Consider the following 25,461-nt stretch of genomic DNA (forward strand, 5'->3'; position numbering starts at 1 on the left):
GTCTTCCAGGTTCATCCAGCATCACCTTGAATGAATTACTGCTTTGTGCAATCACTGAACAGAGAAGGTAGTATGTTCTGGCAGAGCAAAACCTCATGGGCAGTAATTAGACTTAGCATCTGTAAATTACTTTGCAAACCACATTTGAAAGGTGCTAAGAAGCACCTCTACAGGGATTATTAATGCATACAAATAAAATGAAATTTTGAATGCTAAATAACTAAACAAAACTCCAAGACAGTTATTAAAGGTATTCTAGAAAGCCTATAAATCAGTTGCAGCCAGTAGATTGGAACAGAGTTGTGGAAGTGCTAGAAACACATCTGTCATCAGGGTAGCTGTAGCAACCTTATTTCCTGGCTGCAGAAACAGAAGCTTTGATCACAGCTGTCACTGAAGCACTAATTTCTTAAAAAATGAGTTAAAAGCCAGTATAAAGTTTAAAAAAGAACAGAGTTATGACTTTGAAAACTTGTTTCAAATGTTGATTTTTTCTTTCTTAGTAAAATGTATTTTAATGAAAGTAATCTAAGGCCCCTAAGATTTTGAATTTTTAAGTCAATCTCATCCTTTTCTTCTTGCTTACCTGTCTACTTCATTTCATCAGCTTATCCAAATGTAATATTTCTTTAATTAGTGAATAGTAACTAACATCTAGGAACTGGAACTGCTCAGATTGTATTACATAGTGCTGTAAATCAGGTCAAAACAGTGCTTGGATACAGAAAGGAAATTCTGCTTGTCGGGTAGGTATTTACCCTGATGTTTTAATTCAGGTCAGTGGTAAGCTTTTAAGGTAATCTCCCATTCACTGCACTGTGGTTCTTGGAGTGCACAAAGTAGATTTCTTTAGCATGAAACTAAGTCAGAAGAGATTTTCCCAGAGTGCACCTAATCCATCTGCTAATGGACACTTAGCCTGCTTAAAGCAAGCTTGGGCTAGTTGGAAATAACTCCCCCAAAATGCAGGGCCCTCAGCATAGCTGCTATGCCCTGCAGATCTGCTCCTATCACACTCAGGTTGCCTTGATTCCTGTGTTGCACGCTCTACCTTTACTCTCCACCTGGTAAAGATGTTGTTAAGATTGTGGGATATTTTTCTTACTGAGGTTTTTATGGCATTTCAGCCCAATGTACAAAGGGAGCATGAAGTCTTGTGGTTGGAGAAGAGGGAGGGGAATAAGCCTGTGCTCTGGTGACCATAGAGAAGTCCAGAGCGTCATAACTGGAGTCAGAAAAGGCCTGCTGTGAGAAACATGATTGTACTTATTTCTTCACTTTGAAGTAGGGATAAATGATTTAAGAGTTGGCTGTGAAAGCAGACATAGACATAAAGATAGACATAAAGAAATCATTCTGACACCACTGCTTCCTAAAGAAAACTGGGGGCGAGTGCTTTAAAGGCTCCTATAAAGTGATGTTTGTTTTTGAAGTTGTTCTGTAAACTCTTCTGCATTTTTGCCAAGGCTCTGCATAATAAACAGTGCATCCATAATAAATTATACCCTGGTAGAATATTAGCAGATCAAGGGGTCAGCTTTGGTTTTAACTGCTGCTTCTATGTACAAACCACCAACAGCTGTACATGGAATTGCACCCATTGTTTGTGTGGTCGCAGGGATAAACTAGAAGATGAGCATTATCCTTGCTGCATCCATTAGCTCCTGTTACTCCTCTGAAGCATTTGGAGAGAAAGAGATAATTCAGCTAAGGAAGGAACTTGGTTAGAAGCACGGAGAAACTGGACTGACTTCTGATCTGACTTGATACAACTATTCAGCCTCACTTCTTGTGAAGCTGCAGCCATTACGTCTGTACAGGCAGATGTCTGCTCTTCCTGCTAATTCCCTGAGCTAAGTGACCACGAATCAGTGCTGCTTGTTTGCAGACATGAAGCCATAAACAACCCCTATAGCAGCACGTCCTGTCTCTCCTCTGCAGGCTTGTCCCAGCTCTCATATGCATCTTTGGAGCTGGTCTGCCTCTCCAGGCTTGGAGTGCAGTAAACACTGTCCGTACCTGAGAGCATGCGCTTGTAGGAGCTGAACTGGAACGCAGGCTTGAGATAGAGCCTTATCGAATCCTGCCTTGGTTTGATACATTGACATGAAAAAATGTGAGAGACCAACATAATCCTCCTTTAATGGTCTTCTTGTATCCGGTTCTGTGTTTTAGCAAAAGTTTCTTGGTCTTGAACCAGCTGGCCTCCCACTCAGATCTGGGGCAGATGGGAGGGAGCTGAGTTTTATGATGGGAGGTAAACAGAAGGGGAGGGATCATGAATTTAGACTAAAAAAAACCCAAACAAAATGAAACAAAAGAAAAGTTGCTCAGAATATCTGTCTATCCTCATCTCTGAAAGAAACATCGATTTTTAAGCCTTTATGTCAGTATGTCAAATTCATATTTTCTAAAAAATAATTCACAGCTCTGGTTATTCAGAGAGTTTAGCTACTCCACGTAAATGCAGGAAGCGTGAAACGAATTGCTGTGCCATATCTTTGGTAACAATTTGCTACTAGACGAGAGAAATGATGTCCTTCAAGGTTTGGTTTATTTTCATACTTTCCTTATTGCTGTTGACTTGCAGGTGAGTATCAGGCTGAGAAAGAGTTAACTTTGTTTGTTAACTGAGTTAGAAATACACAAAACAAAATAGAGAATCACTTGTGTTTATAAATGTTGGATTCACCTGTATTTTGAGTGTTGATTGGCTCTTGATAGTGCGTTAGAATAAGGAAATGAATGTTTGGAAATAGTGAAATCATTACCAATGGAATGAATGGTATAAACCAAGATACTACATGGGAGAAGGGCAGAAATGTATGACAGTGGTTAAACAAAGCTGTTTGCATTTGTACTTGGAGGTAAGGAAGTGTTCAAGGGAAAGAAGGCCTATATGGGTTGATTTTTTATTCAGTACTTAAGGTTTGGCTGCGGGATTTTTGTTTGTTTGTTTTACTGTTCCCAAATTATAATGATGAGAGGTATTAGGGTATGTTGTTTTGAACTGAGATTTCAGAATCTGCAGAAGGAATTTTCTCCTGGATATTGTCTTGAACTCAGGACAGTATGACATTCTGGCTAATGTGTTAAGTGTTACATCTCTTATCAGGATGTCAGACCTACTAAAGCAAGCGCATATCTTGTGGATTTGAATACATGTGAATCCCAGATAATGCTACAAGTGAATAAGTGTAGGAGAATCCATCTTAAGTGACATCTCATTTCTGCCTTTCACTTAGTTAAAGCCAATAATAGGCTGAATAAGGAGCAGATGTAAGCTCAGATATGCTGTGTTAGTACTTACAGTGCTTACTCAGTGGTACCGGTTACATGAATATGTGAAAGCTCTGAAAGATCCTCTGAATGGTACCCATGCAGGTTAGCTGCTATCATGTCCTGGTATCATATCTTCAGAACAGGACTGGGAGCGGAACAGCTTTTCTATCCTTGAAAACTTCAGAATTTCAGACTTCCAGTGCTGGTGCACCATTGGCACTGAAGGGTTTAGAATTTCTTTAGTGTGTGTTGAAAATAGAAAAAACTCAACCAAATTCCCAGAGACTTGGAACCTCCTCCCATTCCTGTCCCAGAACAGGTAATATCCTGACTGTTGGGATAAGAATTTATTTAGATTTTATTTTTTTCTGGTGGGGGTGGGAGGGACGGGACGCAATCACTCGTTTGAAAAGGTTATAAAGCTTCTAGCTTCACAAGTATCTGCCTTTGTATGAAGCACTCTTGTAGTTGATTTGAAAGGGTAAAAGCACTGCTCTGGGGAATCTAGTAGCAGAGATGCATAATGTTAATCTCATGTCTTCTTCAGTGTATCATTATCGCAACAGTCACTGTATGCAGCGTGGCTAATGCTTTGAACTAACTAGGCAATCACATATTATGCTGCCACAACCACAACTCAAAATACAGATCCATGCCTAATGACTGTAACTACTTTCATGTATCTGGCATGATATGTTTCTGTGCTGTAAATACAGGCTGGAAAATACAGGTTGGGGCAAGAAGGGAGTGAAATTTTCCTTGAGAAGTCTTTTTTTATGTTTGCTTGAACAAAGGAATTTAGCAAATACTGAGAAAGGGAAATTGGCTTTTCTCTGAAGATTAAAGAAGTCAGCATTTGTTTAAGCAATCTATCGTGCTATGCTGTAAAACCCCTGTGCCTTTCAATCGAAAGGAATAGGAAATGAAAGGTTGCATTTTAGGATGTACTATTCCAATGTCTACCTGCTGTTACAGAAGTACAGACGTGACTATATCTCCAGTGGTGAATCCGCCCTTCTTTTTAAAGACAATTAAGGAGTGACTTTTCTGGGGCACATCTGGAGAATTTTAAATATTGAAACTGTTACCATACTGCCCTCTAAAACGTCAAATGCTGTTGGTCAGTGCTTGGTCCTTGAGCCAGAGGCTACCTTGCAGAAGCCGGTGAATGACCTCCAACACGGGCATGGATGGAGATCCCAAAGCCAGACAGCTCCTTTGTCTCTGTTCAGAGGTGCCAGCGACTGGAAGCTTGGTTGGATCTGTCCCAGCTGGGAAAAGGGATTTTCCTGAGGTTGTGGAACAGGGAGGAGACACTCCCTGGCTGACAACAAAGCACCCTGAGTAGAGGTTACCTCAGCAGTCCCTCTCCTTGCTGTGGGCTGAGAAAGGGTGTTCTTGACTGATGGGTTCCTTTCTGTCTAGGAGAAGGAGCAGATGCTGGAAGAGCAGTATATGTAGCTTTCATAACTGACCCCGCTTTGAGCGGGATGCTGGACTACATGACCTTCTAAGGCCCCTTCCAACAGGAACTATCCTACATCCCAGTAAAAAAAAATAATCACTTGGTGGCCCCGCCTGGGAGCCTCTTCCCTCCCCCTGACATATTTCCTTCTGCAGGTGTGGACATTAGAAGCTACTGGCTCTGTAGAAGCAAAGTTTCTGTGTTAACCTGAAGATCTGGCCTTGCTTGAGATATTCAGCATTTCTTTATTTATCATTATTCTAGATGAGATGTAGAGCACAACCGAGCCTCTACTCTGTCTTAACAGATGACTTGCATTTCTGGAAAGAACCTGAAATTCAGAATATGCTGAGTTCACGTTGCCCGGCTCCCCCTGTGAATATACATTAAGACTCTGTTGTATGTGAAGAAGGACTTTGCTCTGAGTTTGTCTTTAGGGTTTTTATGTCAATGGGCTTGCAGCTGAATAGTTCTTCCTTTTTTTAAGATTTGTATTCTCTTTTCCTGTTGCTTTGAGGATTTGCAAAAGGAGGGGAAACTGCATTGGTTATGTAGTGGGCTGCATGCTGTGGAAGGAGCATTAGACATATTTTACTTGTTTGTGTTTATGTAAAATTGTCATGGTAAGTCACAAATGGCAGCCAAGGAAGAAATCGGTGGCTAAGAAGGTTTTGTTTGACAAGTTGATACAATGTGAACAGGGAGCTGCTAATCCCCTTTCTTTTTTGCCTGTAGCAAAGCATTTTTGCTTACCTTTATGAATACATGTGTGCTCTTGAGTGGATCAAAATATTGTCAGGAACCATCCCCTACAAAAATGCCACCTCTGGAGGTGCAGCCATCAGAAGCTGCATCAGAGAGAGGTTCCCAGGAGACCCACTTGTGTGCTATAGTCATATGCTTCTGGAAAATTCTTGCAGCAGAGTTCTTTCTTCTAAAAACCACTTCTTTCCACTTACACATTGCATCTGTGGTTTTTGTAACTTGTTTACGCCTTTCTTCGGCATCCTTATTTATAAGTTTCTGTGAGAAGCCTTAATGTTTTGTACATCAATTTTCTTTCCCAAGAGACTGCAAAATGACTCAGACCAGCAGCCTTCTGTAATTCCAGCATCTGTATTTATGAGCTAGAGGATATGTGTGATGCAACATTTCATTTTACTTTGCTTTTTGTTTTATATACTTATTTTCACTTGGCATATTACTCATTCCTCCCTTTCTGTAAATATACCGTTGGAGTAGATTGCCTCAGACCAATTTTTACTTTCTTTGCTCTTTTGCCCTGGCTGATCGTCCTGCTCAAGTAGTTTGTTGGCCTTATGGTCACCTCTGGTCTAACTGGCACATCATCATTCTGTCAGCAATTCTCAGTTTCCAAATTGTCATGTTTAATAATAGTAGTTTTGAGATTCAGCATTGTCAACTTTGACTGTTCCCTTGACCTCCTCATTTTCCTGGGAGGTTATTGGGATAGATATGTAATGGGAGAATATGTTAAAAGAAATGCTGTGGCATTCATTACTCTTGCTATGAACCTTCATTTGTAAATGCTGCTTAACAGTAATGTAGCTGCTGTCCAATGTGCTCTCAGTGTGCATATGTCATGCATGCAAAATAGATATGCCTTTCTTGCTTCACTGCAAAATAACTTACCATTTGCTATCTACTAGCACGGTAGTGAGAAACCAGCTATCCTGTCCCCCTTTAAAGTAATACTACATGTAATATGCAGGTCGATTAGTTCAAGCAGTTGGGTTAAAGAAATCTTTTTGTAAGAACAGATAACCATACCAGGTACAATATTAGCTCTTGCTTTTGTTTTTAATGAGTTTAATCCCAGGTTTTTTTCTGTTGGACCCTTTTTAAAAAATGTAGGTGTTTTCTCAGTGCTCTTACAGCCTCCAGACTTGGTGCTGATGCTTTCTCGGAGAGCTAAAATTAACACGGTATCAGCTTCAGTAGGTCCACCAGAATGATAAACACTACAGTCAGGTCACCTCAGGTGTACTTATTCCTGATGGGAATTACTAACTGGATGGTAGTGACTGTTTCACATATCATAGTCAGACCCTGGATGTGAAGAGTTTTCTGGTAGGCTTCATGCTTCTCTTTGGAACAGTTAGTCATCTAACTGAACTCTTGTTTTTTATTTGGAAAAAGCTACCGATTGCACAAAGACTCTATTGAAGATACTTTAAGAATCTCATTAGGAGCATCAGAATTGTATGACCTTATGTTTGGATCTCTAATATTAATTGAATATATCTTCTTTTGTCTTCTTTCGCTCAGTGAAAGTAAACGATGTGCAAAATTGAGCCCCTAGTGAAAATCTGACTTCCATCGGTCTCTTCAATGTTTTAAGTAGCATCTCTTTTGCCTGCCTAATGCTTTCACATGACAAGCAATGGGACCCTAATTCTTTTGCCCTTTGTGTCTTTATGATTATACTGAGATCACCTACAAGCAGGTTCCACTGTATATGTAGGGTCAGACTATCAGTAATTGATCACAGCTCCGAAGACACCTGCTGGTAGTCTGTTTATAAATCTAGTCCATATTGAGTGAAGTCCTCAGGGATAAAAGAGCTTTATGTATGCAAAATATTCATTTTTCTTCTAAGTGGAATAAAGCTGTTCCCATCTCCAGGGATGAAAAACCTGGGAGTGTTCATGGAATTGAGCCCATCTTTTAATGATCGTATCAGAAGGGTTGCCAGGCTGACATTTGATTATCTCCGAACAGTGTAATGCTGCATTACCACCTCTCCCAAATGGATGTTGGATTGGTTATCCATGCCTTTTGCAACACCCTGGCTGCATTAATTCAACTATCCCTGGAGTGCTTCCAACAGAGACAATTCACCGGTAATGACTGATCTAAAAGTTTCCCTTCCAGGATTTTAACTCAGTCTTTGCACGTTTTGCTCATGCTGGGACATGTTTTGCTGACTTACAGGTGCAGGATAACAGAAAGCTGTATCTCATTTTGCAGTGTGTGGGTTAATGCAGTTATTTTTCATGTCTAGAAACAAAGGCCTCAACAAACTTACAGTTCTGAGTAGAGTGAGTTTGGTGGCCCTGACCTCATCTCTAGTGGATGTTTGTCTGCAGTGGAAACCAACCACATGGATTGGCATGGCTTATGGTGATTGGCAGTCCCCTTCTATCAGAGATCCAGGGAACGACTATCTGGGGGTGCTAAAGGCCACAGCTGAGGTGAATTAGCAGAGTTATGTCAAAAGCTTGTTTCCTGGCCGTGCCTCGTGTGGTTCCACTCAGACCTGTAGCAATTCATTATAAGGAATACTAAGCACTTACCAGTCTATTAAAGGGAGCTGAAACAAGAAAAATGTCACTCATATATGCTGCTGAATTTTGAGGGTTTTAGTGCACCTGTAGTACTGTGCACACCACAGTCGCTATGCTAATTTTTATAAAAGTACAGCAGTACTTCCACCTTTAAACTGTTCATATTATCATCTCTGTAGCTCTAGAAATCAGTGCTGGCTGTTCACGATGTTGCAGAAACACTTAATATGTCTGTGGCTAGGTCTGCATTCAGATAACTTATACAGTATCTCTGTTACTACTGTTGTAAATTGTGTGGCTGTGCTTATAACTAATATGACCTGAATGCAGAGCACCTGTTGGGAAAACCTTCATTGCTTTCAGAAGGAGCATGCCTGAAAACCAGCTTTTCATCAGAACACATCTTACTTCAAGAAGGCTGGGATTAGATCCAGTTCCAAACTTTACAGATGATGCTCCTGTCTGATTTCTCTTTGTATCTCTGCCATTTCTATTGGCAGAGCATCAGATCTGAAAGAGCTTCTGACCCAATAAATGCATGTATTATTTAAGATATGCGTTAATTTTATTTGGGCATTGTAACAGATTAAAACAGTACCAGCAGAAAGGACTGTTTTCTGGAATTCAAGTATCTTTTAAATGTTTTTAATATATTTGCATTATGATCAAGTAAAAGGAGCCAAAACAATGCCAGTAGTGGATTTCTTATTACTAATGCTTTAAAAATTCCTAGATTTGTGCTTCGTGCTTGAGGTTATAACCCCACCTCTAACTAATGAGAGCTAAGAAGAAGCTTCCCTGTAGGCAGATTATTCCGTAACTGCTGTATGGCTGCTGGCTTGTCTCCCTAGCTAAGGAAGGGCTAACATCTTGCCAAAGTCTCTTCCAACCTCTTCCCTTAGGGCATTATTTATTAATTCAGACAAAAAACCTCTGAGAGTAATGCACAACAAAGCTGTTCCTTGAACACCACAGCCTTTATTCCATGCCCTCTTCTTTATCTCTCTTCTGTGGGGCCTGTTGTAGAGGAAAACACCTTAATGCATGTTCATCTCACTCTCTCTCAGTCTTATTTGAGCATCCCTTTCCACCTGGATCTCAAAATTGCATGTGTTGATCTTGGCTGAAGTGGGCAGGATCCTGGATAGACGGCCCCTCTGTCTGGGCTAGTACATCAATTCTAATGTTTCTTTTTTAGTTATCATTTGTAATAATGAAAACCATAATGAGGGCACAAAAATACTTCAGAGATGCTTCAGCAAACCCAGGGAGATGTGGCTGCCTATCCAAAGACTCATTCAGACCCATTGTCACCCTTGGCTGTGACAACTGTATTTGTGTGGTCCAATGAACTGTCCCACGAGAGTAGCGTGACTGTGGAGGCTGTCTCTGAAAATGCAATTAGAAGACTCTGAAACAGCGAACAGAAGTGGCGTGGGAAAGTCTCTGCTTTTATTCAGATGGCAAGATCAGGATGAGCAAGTGGCAGATCTGGAGCCTCAGTGCAGCATTCTGGTCCAGCAGCCAGTGTGAAATGTGTGCAGAGAGACAAGCTCTTCAAACCCAGAAATATACACAATGCCTAGAAATCTATTTTCATACCTTTTTTTTTTGCACATATTGTTTGATATGCAGCTTGTCTTCAACTAGGGATCACATTTATAGCAGGCACTCATGTCTGAAATTATCAAGAAAAAGAAGTCTAGTGCATTCTAATTTAATTATATAAATAATTTAAATTATTTATAAGGGCTGCTTCAAATCTCCGTTCTGAAAAATCTTTACAGACTGCATGTGATTTAGTATTAACACAACTGAGATGCAGAGGGGACATTAAGTGCTGCTTCTATTTTTTTTCATTTTGGAAAACATAAAGAAGTCAGTAATTGGCTCTTTAATAGTGCTGTAACTGTTGATTTTTAACCTTATTTCAAAGCATGTTTGAATACAGAGAGCAATTCAAAAATTCTTGTGAGCAGCAGTTTTTAGTAGCTACCATAGCAACAAGTATAGTTTCCAAGCCCTTTCTCCCCACTGGGGGCTAGAAAACCCCTGAAAGGACACTATCTGTAGACATTTAGATACAGTTTTGCTAACACCACTTGCATTAGACCAAGTCTCTAGGAGAGCACTCCATTGTAAACCGACACATTTTTACTTGGAAAACAGTGAGGCATTATTCATCAAGTGATGGTGGTGCTAACTGAGAATGGGGGGAAAACTTTTTGAAAAATAGGATGTTATATGCATTTTAATACATTTGTGCAGTTCATTAATTGATCAGCATATGTTCTAGTATCTTCTAGTTTAGTTTTAGTCTCTTCTATCTGTACATTTTCCTGTTCTTTGGAAACCTTAATCTCTGTTATATTACCTGTGCTGAGAAATAAGGACTCTTATCTTATTAATGCTGTCACTGCCTGTTGCTTTGTCCTTATGATAATGCAGGGGATGACCAAGGGCAGAGGTCTGAACAAGCTGCATATATTTTGGAAAGAGGAGAGTTTGAGATGGCCTTCTGTGTCTGGGACCCCTGAACTTCTTTGAGGTTTTGGAAGCCAAACAGAACTGAATTTCAGAGCTGTCCTTATCTTAACAATAAGGCAAATCAGAACCCTGGATCTTAATTAACATTTCTGCATTTAGAATTACTTTTGTGAACACAATAGAGCTGATTATTACTGAAAGCCTCTTCAAAGAAGTTAAATTAATCTGATAAATCAATGTGGCCAACGCAGATAAGTCTGGTGGAGCATTTTCAAGCTGTACCAGGATCTATCAAAAAGAGTAACAAATAGCAAATTTCCAAAAGTACGCATTTTTGGGGGGGGTGGGGGGTGGGGTGTTGGGGAGTAAGATAAATGACACATATAAACTTCACTAACTTGCATGCAGGGTAACATGAGGATGCAAATATGAAATTAAACTGGGTCAGCAGAAGCAGACTTGAAGACAATAGTGGAGAATGCTGAAACTGTTTTGACTCTAGGAGCAGAGGGCAAAGAAGGCGAAGTGATGTATGGGAGCAATGGTATGACATTTGTGCTCCTTCAGATGTATCCAGTCCAATAATAATAATAAATAATAATAATCCTGCTGTGAATTAAATTTCACTCCCTGTCACGTCCAAGTGAGGAGTAGCACACTGAAGATAGCTTGGTAGAAAACTCATCATAAAACTGAAGAAACGCAAAGGCCTCGGACTGTGGCTACTGCAGAAGATTACAAAGTGAGCAGTGGGCCAGCAAACAACGAGGAGGTTTCCAAGGAAGGTTCTTTCCACTCTAGGGGAAAATTTTGCATCTTATTCTTGTGTAAGATCATAATTTGCCAGTGCCAAGGCTCAGATCATAGCTGGTTTTGGATGCCAGTGATACATGAGTGGAAATATAAGATAGTCAGAGTGGCTATTTTTATCAAAAAGTGCAAGTAATGAATTCCTAATGATAAAAAAGGCATTATTAATCTTTCTTACGTATGAAGTCAGAGAAGCAAACAGAAAAGGGTTACATACAGACAGTGTAAAAACAAAAAAAAGCCTAGCCTGAACTCAGGAGGAAGAAATAGTACATCCCTAGAGTCAAAGAGAAAAGGAAATTGCAAGGTATTAGAGGAAAGTTAGCATTACCCTCCCAACAGGCTCTGTCTTGGAGGTTGAGTCCCTGACCTCTGCTGGTGTCAAATGTCAGGCCTGACTGGCCTTTTTAATATTCTAATATGCTTTTCTGACATTAAAGGATGGGACATAGGCTGGAAAGCACTTAACAAATTAATATGGGAGGTGTTGTATGCCCACATACAGCGCTAGCCCTTTGGATCACTTCTGGGTTGCTATTACAGCAGTTACCTCTGTTGTACCACCTATCTTTCTGCTCCTGCCCACAGCTGACTCCTCCGTGATGTTCAGTAGGGGTGGTTATGTGATTTCTGTTAGATGGATCTATCTATTTAGATTTAAAGGTTTGTCTAATTTTTATTCTTTGTAGATTTCATGACACCCTAGACTTTCAGGGTCTAGCTGAACTTTGAGCAGGGAGTATCAGAAATCTCACAAGAGTTTTTAGTCTCAAGACTTCTAGTCCAAAGCATTTGTGTACACACCAGATGAACATCCACAGTAAACCTTTGGTAAGTCAGCCCTCACTGTTCCCTAATGATCAAACTAGCTATGCCTGCTAGCTTTTCACAAAGAGCACAGCCATTCTCAAAATATTCTGGTGATCTAGGATAATCTTTAAAGAGACAAAGAATCACAGGGGAACCTGCATAAGCGTTGCATGGAGCAATTCTCAGACTTGGAGCTGGAGGAGAAGAAACTGCATCCTCTGAAAGATGTGCTGCTGTTTCTGTCTTTGGGATTAGGGGACAGGGTATCAGAATAGGTAACTTGTTTACAAGTTTTTCTCTTTCAACTCTCTGAGCAATTTATGTCACCTTTTTTTCATAGGCAATGCTGAGACAGACTTGCCAGCCTCAGTTGAAAGATAAAATAAAATAGATGAAGGGGCGGAAGGGGGAAAGCGTTCCCTTTTTTCAGTTCTCTACAATGATATAAAAATGGGTTACGAACTAAAACATTGAATCACAATTCTTCAGGCAGTTTTATACTTAAATCATAGTCTTGTCAAGTCTGTGTTTGATATGGTTTAATTAATGCTTCCCTTACTTTATGTTTGATTTTGATGTGTAAGTGATAGATGCATACAACCTCAAGTGATCAAAAAGAGGCATTTGCCAGTGTCAGAGTCTGTGTTAAGGTCTCAGCTGGCTCTGCGTACACCCTAGATGAGGAACGTGGGGATGGATTATTAGGGGACTGTGAATCAGCTGTTAAGAAATCACCTACAGTAAATGAAGCTAATGCTGTTTTCATTACGCTGCACACGATACCAGGATCAAATGAGTTTGGAAAGTTAAGTCAAACTGAGTATGACATCCCCTGTAATGTGACAGAGGGTTGTTCACAGCCTGTAGGTTTTCATTTGTTAGTATGGTTTGTTCATTCTTCCAGTGCAAAATCCCAATTTTCAGCAATCATCATCTGAAGGTCCTAGGTTTTTGTGAGACAATTAATATTTGCAAACACCTTTATTATTTGAGACAATCCAATAGGAAGGAAAGGAGATGGAGCATGTAATTGTTCTCGTAGGGACTGGTGGTGGGATCATGCTATCTGCAGAAGTAGTTAGGAAGCAAGATCACAAGTCCTGTAGTTGGGATTTGCTTGTAGATGGAGCTGGCAGTGCCAGCAGACCCTGGATCCGCTTCAGCCAGCCATAACTCTTTTTTCTCCTGTTTCCCTGGGTAACCTCCTTAATCAGTTAGGATGTACAGGGGTAAGTCACCTTCCGTTCTTGGCTCGCTCCGAGTGCCTTGTGATGTTTCAAGCATCCTCATTGCTCTTCATTTCCTTAAGTGTTAATAAAAGAAATACCTGGTATGCGTAAGGTAGTGCTTGATGGGATAAAGTGCTTTGATAAGCTCTTAATTATATGGTTTCTTATAATTTGTTGACTTCCCGTCACAGCAATAGTGGGATGCTTCTAACGCAAGGCCTCATTCTCACTGGTGTCATTTGACATAATTCTGCTGATTTCATGAACTTACACTCTGATTTGCCCCCCATTTTTTTTAATCAAGTCGATCACAATGATTGATTGACTAGGAAAATTGGTTTTATCGTCCTTAGTCTTCAAATTGAATAGTTGTAGCCATTGGATTATACTAATCCTGGCGGTATCCTCCTTTGGCTGATTTGCATTGCTGAACAGAACTGCCTGGTCTTGTCCCCCTGCCGCTGCCCCTTCAAATTGGGGGATTAAGCAAAGAGGTGCTTAAGCTTAGCACTCGATTGATACACAGATTATGCAAATTGTGAAGGAAATAATGAAATTCCTGAAATTTAGCTTGAATATTGGACATCTTCAACATGATAGCACACAGAAAATAGCAATAGAGGGTGAAATTAAGGCCCAGTTATAGCAAAAAAACCATAATCTTGAGCCCATTTTGCTTAACTGTGCTGGGACAAAATGCTCATCCTTTCTAGGCTGTTGTGCAAGACCACACTTGAACAGCAAACCCTCCTTTTCCTTCTCCGCTTGCCAGTAAGAAAATTCTGCACCAACTGAAACAAATGGCAAGTGGTGATAAGCAGGCTGATTTTTTTTAAACTGAATTTTATAGTACTGCTGCTGCTGTTCGTGCTAATATATTTTTCAATATAAAATGTCTGTCTGTTTTCCTGCACTTGCTGTGCTGTTATCAACGGTTCAGTTTGCCATGGAAGGCGACATGTGGCAATTAATAGAATCTCAGTCCACTGTGCCACCGAGTGCACCGGCTCTTCACCTGAATTTTCTTTGAGGGGTTTTTCCTGCTCAATAAGAGGAAGAGCTCTGGAGGCAGACGTGCCAGCCTGCTATCCAGGGATCAAAGAGACGAGGAGTCATCTGTACTCGGTCATTTAATCTACCGATTTCTTGCAACCTTGAAATCCGTGTACCCACTATGAGCAGGTGGAGGGAAATAAGTATGTTTTAAACACAGGCAGGAGGCAATAGCTTGTGTGATGTATACAAATGTTAAATAAACTGTATCATTTACATTCATGCACGGCAGGTGAAAGATGGAACAAAATGGCTATGTTGTCTACCACAGGCTACAAGGGACACTCAGTGAGCGATTAAATAATGAATAAAATATCATCGCAAAAGATAATGTTATATTGTAAATAATTCCATTTGTTTACCCTACTCTGGCATTGAAGTTCATCTCCCTTGGAGACTTCTTTGACTTTTGATGCTGTTTTGGTTTGCATATGCTTGATTTTTTTTTCTGCTCTCCACAGAACCTTTGTAAAGGTTTAGGAACCGACAGAACTAAGTGAATAATTCACAGTAAATATTTCCTTGGCTGAATTTGGCATCTTTATTTCTGTAAAATAGCCATACACATGATGTATGTTTTGCACTAATTTGTTGTTAAATTTGTTTTAAGTATGAATTCCCCTCAAGCCAACATCCTTCTATTTTTATGACTAGAATGTAAAGCGTAGTCTGGAAATAGTTGGTTTTTAAAATTGGTTTATCTGTGACTAAAGAAATATGTTTTTGTTTCCTGTTTGGATGACTGCAATACTGCTACTGGTATAAATATGTCCAAACATAGTGTCAGGCAGTGTGAATCTCAATTTTTAAGTTTATTTTTCTTGATTCCTATTTAAGCTATTAAAGTCTGATCTCTCAAATGTTTTAGAAAGGGAACATGAGGCAGTCAAAAGAGATATTCTGTATTTTCCTCTACAGAAATCATATGGAGGAACATATTTTAAGGAAGAAATAGTGCAATTATAAATAATGGTTTTTACTTGACTTTTACTTTGGGAAGTAGTATTTTTTTTTGGAGGTGACTGCTGCATAAAAATACCAAACTTTTCTCTCAGTGGATGAAGGGGGTGGGTGTATATTTTGTGGATGTAAATCCAGACTAATGTTTACACCTGAGTATTAATCTAAAGATCAAGTTTAGTGTATGTAGGGGATGTTACAGTGATGCAATGCATTTTATTGGAAAATATCTCAGAAATCCCTTTTAACTTACTGTGTTGGTCTGGAAATAATAAAGAAAATGTTGATGGTTTGTCTCTGATAGAAGTGGTAGCTCCGTTGTGCTAATAATCCCAGAATGTGCCTCCGTGACCCCTTCTTTCACCTTCAGGAGTAAAATAGAAATACCTGGAAAGGAGGTGCTTGGGGGTGGAGGGGACCTGGAGCCTTGGGAATAGCAGGGCCGTAAGGCAGTACAATCTACTTAGCATCACCAAGCAAAGAATTCTGATGAAAGTCTCCTGCTTTTGATCGTTGAATACAGGCTGTTTTAGGTAACAGAGGTCAAAAGGAAACCTCCGCAAGGAAAGATCTTCTTTGCAGTCCAGCTAAGGATCCAAATCGTTCTGTCTGTATTTGAAAGATGTAAAGTCATGCTACCTGATCTACTTCTAGACGGGGCCACCAGTCAAACACCAGCTACCTCTCTTCAGTTGTCTTTTTGGTAAAATTGGGGTAGTGACACCTGTATCAAGCTCCATCCGTGGATGGGAAGTGTAAAGCAAAAGCATTGCAACATAAAAAGTCAGAACATTTTTCTATGCATATGAGACTTGTGGTATTCCTGGGCATGTGTTTGATTAAGTGTCTCTGTCACAACTAAAACAGAGATCAGAGGGGTTTTTTTTGTTTGTTTTTTTTAGGTGCCAGCAGAAGATGCATGTCCTGCCTGAGAAAGCCAGGAGTTTCCTAAAGTCATAAAAACAGGAGGGAAATAAACCCCAAGCTGTGATGAAGGATGATGACAAGGCAAGTCAAATTGCTCTTTTTGGCAGAGGCAAAATTTTTTTGGATGTTTATGTTGGAAGTTATGTGTCTGGGAGTTTTGAAGATTCAGGGAGAACTGAAGTACATCAGTGCAGGTGGGTTTGGTTCCCTCACAGGAATTGAGTTGGGTTTGTAGGTTGAGTAGGCACTATAACCTGAGGCATTCTCAGACACGCCTGACTGCAAAAGGAAGCAGTGTACTTCTTCTGTAGCTCCGATGTGAGGCCTTTTGAATTCCTGGATCTAGAGGTGTTTGCATTGCATTGCAGGCAAAATTTGTTTCCAAGCCCATAAGGATGGGACTCGTGTAAAGCGCTGACAATTTGTTCTGCTTTGAGTACACAAGCCAAAGTCTCACATGCAGGGAGACCTCAATATCAATGTCAAGATGTGAAGGTAGAAATAGTTTTTTCTTAATGTTTCATTACTGTATGGGACTTTTTGAGTAACAATTAAACGAACCTCTGAGATGAGCTGAATAACAGTGAAACAAAACAAAGTCCACGCTGCATGCTGCCTGCTTCCCTGTTGCCTTAGAGCAATGCTTACTGTAGCTGCTGGGTAGCGTGGCAGGGAAATCTCCTCCTCATTTCCATTTCAAACTCTGCCTGCTCTGAGATGAGTATAATCAGTCCCTCACTGCAGTTGTGCACTGCAGCATCTTTGCTCCTGCTTCCTCTCTGGGGGCTTCCTCCTTTGCTTGCCCAGCTGTTTGTGGCGCTCTGCTTCCCAGCTGACTCAGAGGCACTGGAGCTCAGGCAGCTCTGCATGAGCACTCCAGTGCTCTCTTATTCAGAGGCACTTATGTGGCTTTTTTGCTCAGACATCTGTGTTTGAGGAATGGAAATTAACGTCACTTACATGTAGAACTCTTTCAGTGATGTTTTGCAAGCATTTCCTGATTCTGTATCTCTTTGTTTGGATGGGATTGCAGACAGGCATTTGTGCATTCAATGTTCTTGGTACGGATATGCATCATTATGCTCTTTCTATGCAAGGTTAGAGGTTTCCCAAAGCTCAGGGAGTTAATCCTACCAACAGCAAGCTTTTGAACCCAACTGATCGTCCTGTCTTTGGCCAGTATTTTTGCTAAAAGCAGGGAGGAATTTGTAGTGGAGTTAGAAGCTAAATCCTGATCTCTCAAATCCCACTTTGTACCTGAATCACAAGCCCACAGCTGTGGCTTAATCCTGTCACTATGGGAACCTGGTGGACTTCCTACCAAACTTCTCCCTCCAAAACCAGGCAAGATGACAAAAACAAGAAAACTGTTGGGGCTTCAAAGTCAGAGGCACCATAGTTTAAGACGAAGGATGCAGGGCTTCAGATCTGACAAATATTTTCGCCAAGAAATGAATTTCTCACATAGATGTGGTGGGATTAAACAAGACTGGGCAGACAGACTGCCCAGTTCAGCGCTGTTTTGTAGGCATGCTTCCTCTTTCCACCCACACCCAAACCCCAGAAAAGAAATAGAACGGAAGACACTCAACGTAAGGAAGGCAATCAGGGTACACCTCAATCACATAATCAATAGGATATTTGACAGCTTTATTAATATTTTATCACCCACGAGTTAAGGATAACAAAATGTCTGAGGCAGCCATTGTCAAATGGCTCAAGGCTTGCATCAAAGCAGCCTATAGGCAGGAAGAGCTATTGCTCTTGCAATAAATATGTGACATGGGAGATCTGGTAAGAGATTGGGGCCAGGAAAAATGGTTTAGGCAAATGTGTCGGGTCACACTGACCAAAGGTTAACACCGAATTCAGCAACTGTTAACACGTCCAGCAAGGCTCCCTCTCCTATGAGGTACAGTAACCACAGATGCTTTAATGATCTTACATATGAAGGAATATGTAAAGCAGCTTAAGTCCCATTCTCTAGCTATTACAAGCTTGATCTCCTAGAATTAGACGAAAACTTTAATCGCTGTCTCACTGCTGTGGTTTGCAAGCTCACACATGAATTCCTTGCCAGGGATTAATTTTGCTCTTTGGTGACATCCCATTGAAAGATTGGACAAGAAGGGCAATAAAGATATCTGTACGCAGGCATAATTCTCCTTCCCGAGCACCGCCCAGCAGGCCAGTCACCTATTGACAGAGCTGGGTTAGGTCAGAGCTTCCAAGATAAATACTTAACATCAGACTGCGAACAAAAAGGGAAGTTTGATCTACTGTGGCTATAAGCTGTCACTCAAAAGTATTTCTGCCTTCAAAGTCCGTTTTCAAGCAGCAAGAGCAGACATCTACTCTTCTTCCCCGCACAGGAGAGACAGCAGCCAGGAAAGAAACCTCTTGTGGGACAGCCAGGCAGAACTGGCCAAGGCAAAGAAGCCAGCATGGGAAGGAAGTGCAATGCCACATCCCACTGGGCCCAGAACGCCTCTTAGTGTCTACACTTGATCTGAGAGACCTACCTCTGCCGGCCAAAGGCACGGAAATCGACGCAGTTGCTGCCCGTTGTCTGGCCACCGCTGGAGCGGGACCGATGCTGCCCAGTCTGGGCGAGGGTTCAAGAGTCCCGCTCCCCAAAGTCAGCTTTTGGCTGCACTCCCCCCTGCCACGGAGCCGGGAGGCATGACCAGCCCGGCCCCCCTGCCACCACCTGTGCGCTGGAAGGACTTTCCTCAGCTGTCTCTCGAGTCACCTCCCGGCCCCCGGGGCAGAAGGAAGGCACAGCAGCCGGGGGAGCGGATGGCGGTGAGCGGGGGCGTAAGGAAGGTGCTGCCGGGGGTCGGTGGAGTTAATGAAGGGTGCGGGCGGGCAGCAAGTTGGAAGCCGCGGCCCCGCACTCGCCCTCCCCGGGCACCCTGCGCGGTGCCGGGCGAAGCGCAGAGCCCCGAGAAGGAAGGGCCGGGGCTGGGCGGCCGAGCGGCGGCTGCTGCCGCCCGGGGGGGGCCGGTGCTGCTGCCGGGCGGGGGGGCCCCGCCGGGCGCCGCCTCCTGCCCCCGGGCCGGGCGGGGCGGGGGGCTCCCAGGCGCGGGTGCGCCGCGCCCCGCTATTAGGGGGAATGCGGTAGCGCCGTGGCTGCAGGGGACCGGCGCTGCCGCCGCCGCCGAGGGGCCGCCGCTGCGCGGAGAGCGCCGCGGATCCGCTGGCCGGGAGCCGGGCCCGCCGGCGCAGGCTCCGCGCCCCGCAGCGGGAGCGCAGGGGAGGGACGGGAGGGAAGGGAAGGGACGGGAAGGGGGCGCGCACCCCGCCGCCGCCGCCGCCGCCAGAGGAGGATGAGCGGGGCGCTGCGGGGAGCGGCGCCGGCTGCAGGTAGGAGGCGGCGGCGGGGAGCCGCGGGGCTGCGCGGGGGGTGGGGGGGGTCGCCCGTGGCTCTCCTCGCCACCCCCGGCGCGGGTGGGGGGTCCCGGCTCCCCGCGGGTGCCGGCGCCGCTGCCGGGGCGGCCGCGCCCGCGTAACTCGGCGCGGAGGGAGCGGCGGCGGCGGCGGACTTGGGCGCAAAGTTTTGCGTGCGGGAGGGGGGCGCTGGCGCGGCGGGCGGAGGAGCCGCCGGGGAGGCGGGCAGGGATGCCCGGTGCCTCCCCGAGCCGCCGGCCGGGGCCAAGCCGGCGGGAGCGGCGCGGCTGGGGCGGGCGGGGAGATGCGCCCCGCGGCTCTGCTCGGGGAACCCGCCGTCTCGGTGGCGTGTGGAGTAATTTAACGCTTCGAGAGCCGGGCAGAGCCAACTTAGAGCTGTAGTGAGCATCTTCGCGGCCGTAGCGGGAACGAACGTGAGACGCCGGGTTCTTTCTTATTTCTCTGTGTGTGTGACTCTCGAGCAGGGTTTTCCTTCCATCCACCTATGCGTGCGCAGCCTGGAAGGAGCAACTTGAAGCAGCTGTCCCCTGTTGGTTTAGTGTTTGCAGCCCGAATAAATATTTTGTTACCCTTCAGCTTTTTTCTCAACGCCTTTTTATCTTGTAGATGATTAATCGGTTAGGTTAGCGGCCAATTAGGCATAGCCTTGTAGGAAAAGAATTACGCGGGGATATATGGGGATTGACTAGCGACGTGGTACAGTATGCAGCCAGGTTTTAGTGGCTGTTTCTCAGTGTGTGCAAATTCAGCGTGTTCTCGATTTCGAATGAAAATCAAAGTGTAATGGCAAATACGTTGTTACTTCGAGTGGAAGAATATAATTGTCTTCGCAAGTGAAATATATGGCAAGCTTTAAAGTAAAGGGGGGGGGTGGCGGCGGGTAGAGAGGGGCTGTTTTTTCTGGTCAGTCAAAATGTTTTTCTGCCTTTTAAAAATGGTCTTCCTAGTGCTGCTGGTTGCTTTGAATGTTTAGTTTGGAGAAATGAATTTCATTTCGGTGCCCTCAGAGTCTTATGAGAAGAGGTGCGCTGCTACGTCTTTTGAGGGTAGTCGTTTTAACTAATCGTGTTAAATAATGCTAATATTAAATGAGTGTAAATTGAAGCAAATGTATTTTTCATTGCCCACAAGTTGTGTTTCTGAGCTAAATTTCTAAATTTCTTTTTATGGCTAGGGAGGCATTTGCACTGCAGTATTACAATACAGCCATATTAAGAAGGTCCTTGGAGCAAATAACCCTCTAATGCTGCAGCTACATTTTCAGTAGACTTCAGTAGCTCTATAGGAAATAATTATGTTGGATTTAACCAGTCTGGGCTGCACTGATTGTGCTTTTTTAATTGTGGTGTTAAACTGCTTGTTGGTATTCATGTGAATGGGAAATCCAAACCCAAAATCTAAAGAAAAGAGAAGCCCCAGACCCAAAGCTTTAATCTGAATAATCTGAATTAAATAATAGTTCTCTCTCTCTCTCTCTCTTTTTTTTTTTTTTTTTTTTTTTTTGCAACAGGTTCTTCAGGTCTCCCCCACCCCCACCTCCTGTAATTGACAGGGAGGTCTCCTGCTTGAATATATTTAACTAAGTAGAGTGCAGTTTCTGTTCTGGTGATGTGCAGTGGTACAAGATACCATAATTCTCTTCTGTGTGTGGTTTACTCTGTGATGCTGCAAGGAATGAAGGCAAGGAAAACTAGAGATAAAAGAGAAAAAAATTTCCTGAGGTTGATGGTGTTGGCACATTGAGTGATGAAGGTTTATGTGGAGGAACCCCAACACATTTGAGATGGTGGTTTCTGGGGGATGTAATGCTGAAATCACGACATAGGTCAGCACGTATCCTTCAGTGATCTCGCACCAAATTCTCTGGCGTGTACTTGGAAGGTGTGAAAAGCAGACGTGGAACTAAGCGGCTTACCTTCTAATGTCAATATTTGGTGCTAAAATTTTAATTTTGTGTGGAAGACAAGCAGGTTGCTTACTTCTCTCTAACTGCAGCTCTTTATTACTGTTTTTTGTTTGCTCTAGTAAACAAACACGTATCTCTTAAAATTGAGTTAATTGTATAAACTGCTTGAACCTGAGAGGGAGAGGGAGAATGACTCTTTTAAAATGATAAATACAAAACTAAAATATCGTACCACTGACTGGCTGATGTACAGCTGTGGCCTGATCGTTCAGGCAGTGCTCTGAGGAAACCTCTGTGTCCAGCACTCTCCTCCTGGATTGGAGGATTGAAGCGCTTGGGGTGACTTGCAGGGTGACACCTGCTTGACTGACAGCTGCTTATTGCAGAGCAGCCCCTAGTGCTCTCTAATTTTGCCTCTGTAATGATTTCCTCCAGCAAGCTGACGGAGAATTAAAATGTTTACAGCCAGGTTTTGGAAGGGTTCATCAGGATGCAGAGGGGAGGGAAATCCTTCCATTTTTAGATCTCTAATCCCAAGCTTCTGTTCCTGTAGTCATGCTAATTTTTTATTGATTGTTCTTGCAGTGACTACTGTGTTTCAGAGCACAGTAATGTTAACATTTCCACTCCAGATAGAGTAGTCTTAAAAAAATTGAAAGTGGGAAGGAAGGAGTGGCTGAAAGAGACATCTTACCTCCAGTCTTTTTTCAGGTTGTTCATGAAATTGAGGCCATTGAACAATTGTATACTTTTGAAATTAAATTTTGGTGAAGGGACTAAGCTTTCAACCCTGTGTTTACTGTAGAAATGCCAGGTAATCTTGAGCACTACTTTATGATAAGGATGTACGCTTCAGTGTTCTCCAGCTCAAGCTCATTTCTCCACTGGAGTGAAACTATGGGAATAGATGAGTATATGGCTGAGCATGGGTATTGTTTCCCATGTTGATGTCAGCTATGTGTGCAGAAGGAGCTGAGCTGGAGTCAAGACTGGTACCCAGATTGGCAGTACGTGAGCAGCAGAAAATTGAGTCAGCCACTTCTGATGATCAGCTTTCCCTGTACCAACTTTGTATCTGTGCTGTGTATCAGGAACATAGTCTGTGTTTCTTTAACTACCTGATCCTGACATAAAATTACTTTGCTCATCTGGGCTCATCTGATGAGCCCAAGTCATGCTTGTGCCTGATATTCATCTGCTGGTACAAGCCTTTAATTTTACCACTCAATTCCATACCTTAGTACTAGGAGCGGTTGCCACTGAAGTAGGATTCTATTGGAGGTCCCACATTGCCCCCCTTCCACGCTTCATGTAGGGAAGTGAGCATGGTGTTGCAACTGACCCAGCCTGGAGCTGGCAAATATGGATGCTTTCACAGTGACACCTATTAAGTGAATTCACTCTCTGCAAGGGGGGAAGAGAAGGGTTATGATACTCACGAGGAAATACCAAAATTAATATATTCTGTGTTCCCCATTCATCTTACTGCAGGCTGCCTGCAGTTGCACACTCAGATTTTTAAGGATGCTGTCTGCTATCAGAGCTCTAAAGAACAAAGTAGGTGGCATGTTTGTGGTTTTGTGCTTTACCAGGGATGCAGAAGCAGGCTGAAAATGAAAACAAGCCGTTCTCAACTGTTGCTAAGAGCTCTTGGAAGAGGGAATGAAAAGTATTCTTTTGAGTAACCTGGGTAGCAGGTAGAAACGACGCTTTACACAGTGTCTGTAAAACAGCGTTTTGGATAAAATTGTCCTATTACAGGAAGTGCAGAGGGTGAAAAACCTAAGCAGTCTTGGCAATCGTTTTGGGATTGTTCTCCAAGAAAATCAGAGGCTTGTCAGTTTTTGCTTTTATGCACATAAATCACTTTTGCTCCTCCTGTTTCATAAAACGTATTGGGTTAGGACTTTTCAGTTTGCCTCCATAGTGTTGTGAGTACTTACAGTAGAGTACACGTAACAAACAACAGGAGATTCGTATTTCACTGCACTTTCATTTTTCATCAGTTTGCCAAATTAAAGAACCTCCAACTTTCCTTTAAAATGCTGTGAAGATTGGGCAAGCCAGTTAAAAGCGAGTAGAATACATTCTGATATTCCTCTTCTATGTCTGCAGATCGATGCATTCAACAGCCAACTTCTTTGATTCTTGCAACATTTAAACATGAGTGACTTAGTGGAAATATATATGAATATTTACTTCTGTTTTAATGTAGCAGAGTTCTATTGAAGCCAAAGCAACTGCATCTGGTTCCTTAAGCTGAGGATATGGCCCAGCAAAGGACTTTTCTAATTGGCAGTAGCTGGTTTTGATACCCTTACCCTTCCTTGCAGGGCAATATTTTAGGGGAAAAAAAAAAATCTTACTAACATCAGTGGGATTTCTTACTCGAAGAGTTAAATACTCCTCAGTGAGAGGTGAGGGTATTACTTGGTCTCACAGAGCATTTTCTCTGACTAATGTACACAAAATATATGTTGGGATTGCCCAACAATGATAATTCACGCACCTCTGGAGTGGAATACAGCAGCCATTCTGGGCTAGAAACAGTATGCAGGAGGGGTTTGGGGAAGAGAAATTAAGAAAAACTAATCCAATTGAAACTGCAAGGGGAATTTAGGAAGCAGAATGCAATTATCCAAGTTGGATATTGGCCAGGACCTGTTAGTTAACATTTCTACTCTTGCAAGAATTGTCATGGGGTCTTTAATGACGATGAATGGTCAGGGCTCTATTTTACATCTCATTTGAAAGCCTGAGCTTTCACTTCTGTGTCATGAGGATGAAGTGAATGCCTTGCCTTCCTTCAGTGTTTGCTTTGGTAAATGTGTGCACATTCCACACCTCACTGGGCCCAAGGCTCTCGCCTTGCAACTTTTTGTGTCTAGGGGTTTTCCTCACCTTGAGCTGCTAAGCCAGAAGGAAATCAGGACACTCAGCATTATCCTTAGATGGAGGTTACCACCTGCTTTGGGCTGCATTCCCAAGCAGTCCAACTCCAGGAAGCCCCGGGCCTTGTGCACAGGGTTGCCTTTACCAGCCTCACACCATCCAAGGGCTGCGGCCTCAATCGCAGGGACCCTGACCCCAGCCTCAAGCATTACTTGATATTTCCTTTCTGCTTCCTTTTTGTGGAGGGATAGGTAAAGGTGGTCTTACACCATCACTCCTCCCTTCCCTGGAACTTTGTTGCGTTAGCACTAATCTCTTTGCGTGCAAGTTATTAGTTGCAGGTTCTTCTAAACCATGTTAACCCTAGTTGTTGTGGTTGAGTGTTATATGACACAGTGCACCTTTGTAATTCCAGGTGGTCTTTGTTGTGTCAACACATAGAAGTCATTGCAGTTATTGTTTCAGGGATTAATACGGCATTTTTTTGCAAGACCACGCATCAAAGCCCAGTTCCAATTTAGATAACTACAGTCTTCCTATGAACAACCCCTACAGTTCAAGCTGGCTGTGGCATATTTCCTTCTCCTTCTGGCATGCTGGTCCTCACCCCTGTTTTATGAGGACCAGTGGATGGAAGAATCATGTGTCCAAAATAAACAGATGATAAATCTTACTGAAAGTGATGTTGTGGGAGAAAGGAGCTGATGTGTAAAATATTTGCTTCTCTATAAGCATGATTTTTCCCTTTAGCTAGCTGAACTTAAATATTTTCCAAAAAAAAAAAAGTGGTTGTCCAGTTTTGAATGCGTTTCAGTGGCGGTGGTTTTTGGTATTCAAGTTGAAAAAGGAGTAGGATGGCAGTATGCTTCTCGGGGGGAGAAGAGGCTTTGTGTTATTTTGGAGGTTTAGGGATGGTGCGTT

The 25,461-nt window shown here is 42.8% G+C and overlaps 1 protein-coding gene across 2 annotated transcripts in view; it reads left to right on the forward strand.

Annotated features, from left to right (window-relative positions):
• Positions 1 to 19,120: 19,120 nt before the first annotated feature.
• Positions 19,121 to 25,461, forward strand: part of DAB1 (DAB adaptor protein 1) — a 483,333-nt gene continuing 476,992 nt past the window's right edge. Inside the window, exon 1 of one of the 2 annotated variants that reach the window (XM_075097522.1) lies at positions 19,121 to 19,136. The gene's annotated coding sequence lies outside the window, so the exon portion shown is untranslated. Of the gene's footprint in view, positions 19,137 to 19,661; positions 19,698 to 25,461 lie in introns of those variants that run through there. The other variant, XM_075097519.1, reaches the window with a different exon arrangement.

Source organism: Phalacrocorax aristotelis, chromosome 6 (genome assembly GCF_949628215.1).
Source record: "Phalacrocorax aristotelis chromosome 6, bGulAri2.1, whole genome shotgun sequence".
Lineage (NCBI taxonomy): Eukaryota > Metazoa > Chordata > Aves > Suliformes > Phalacrocoracidae > Phalacrocorax > Phalacrocorax aristotelis.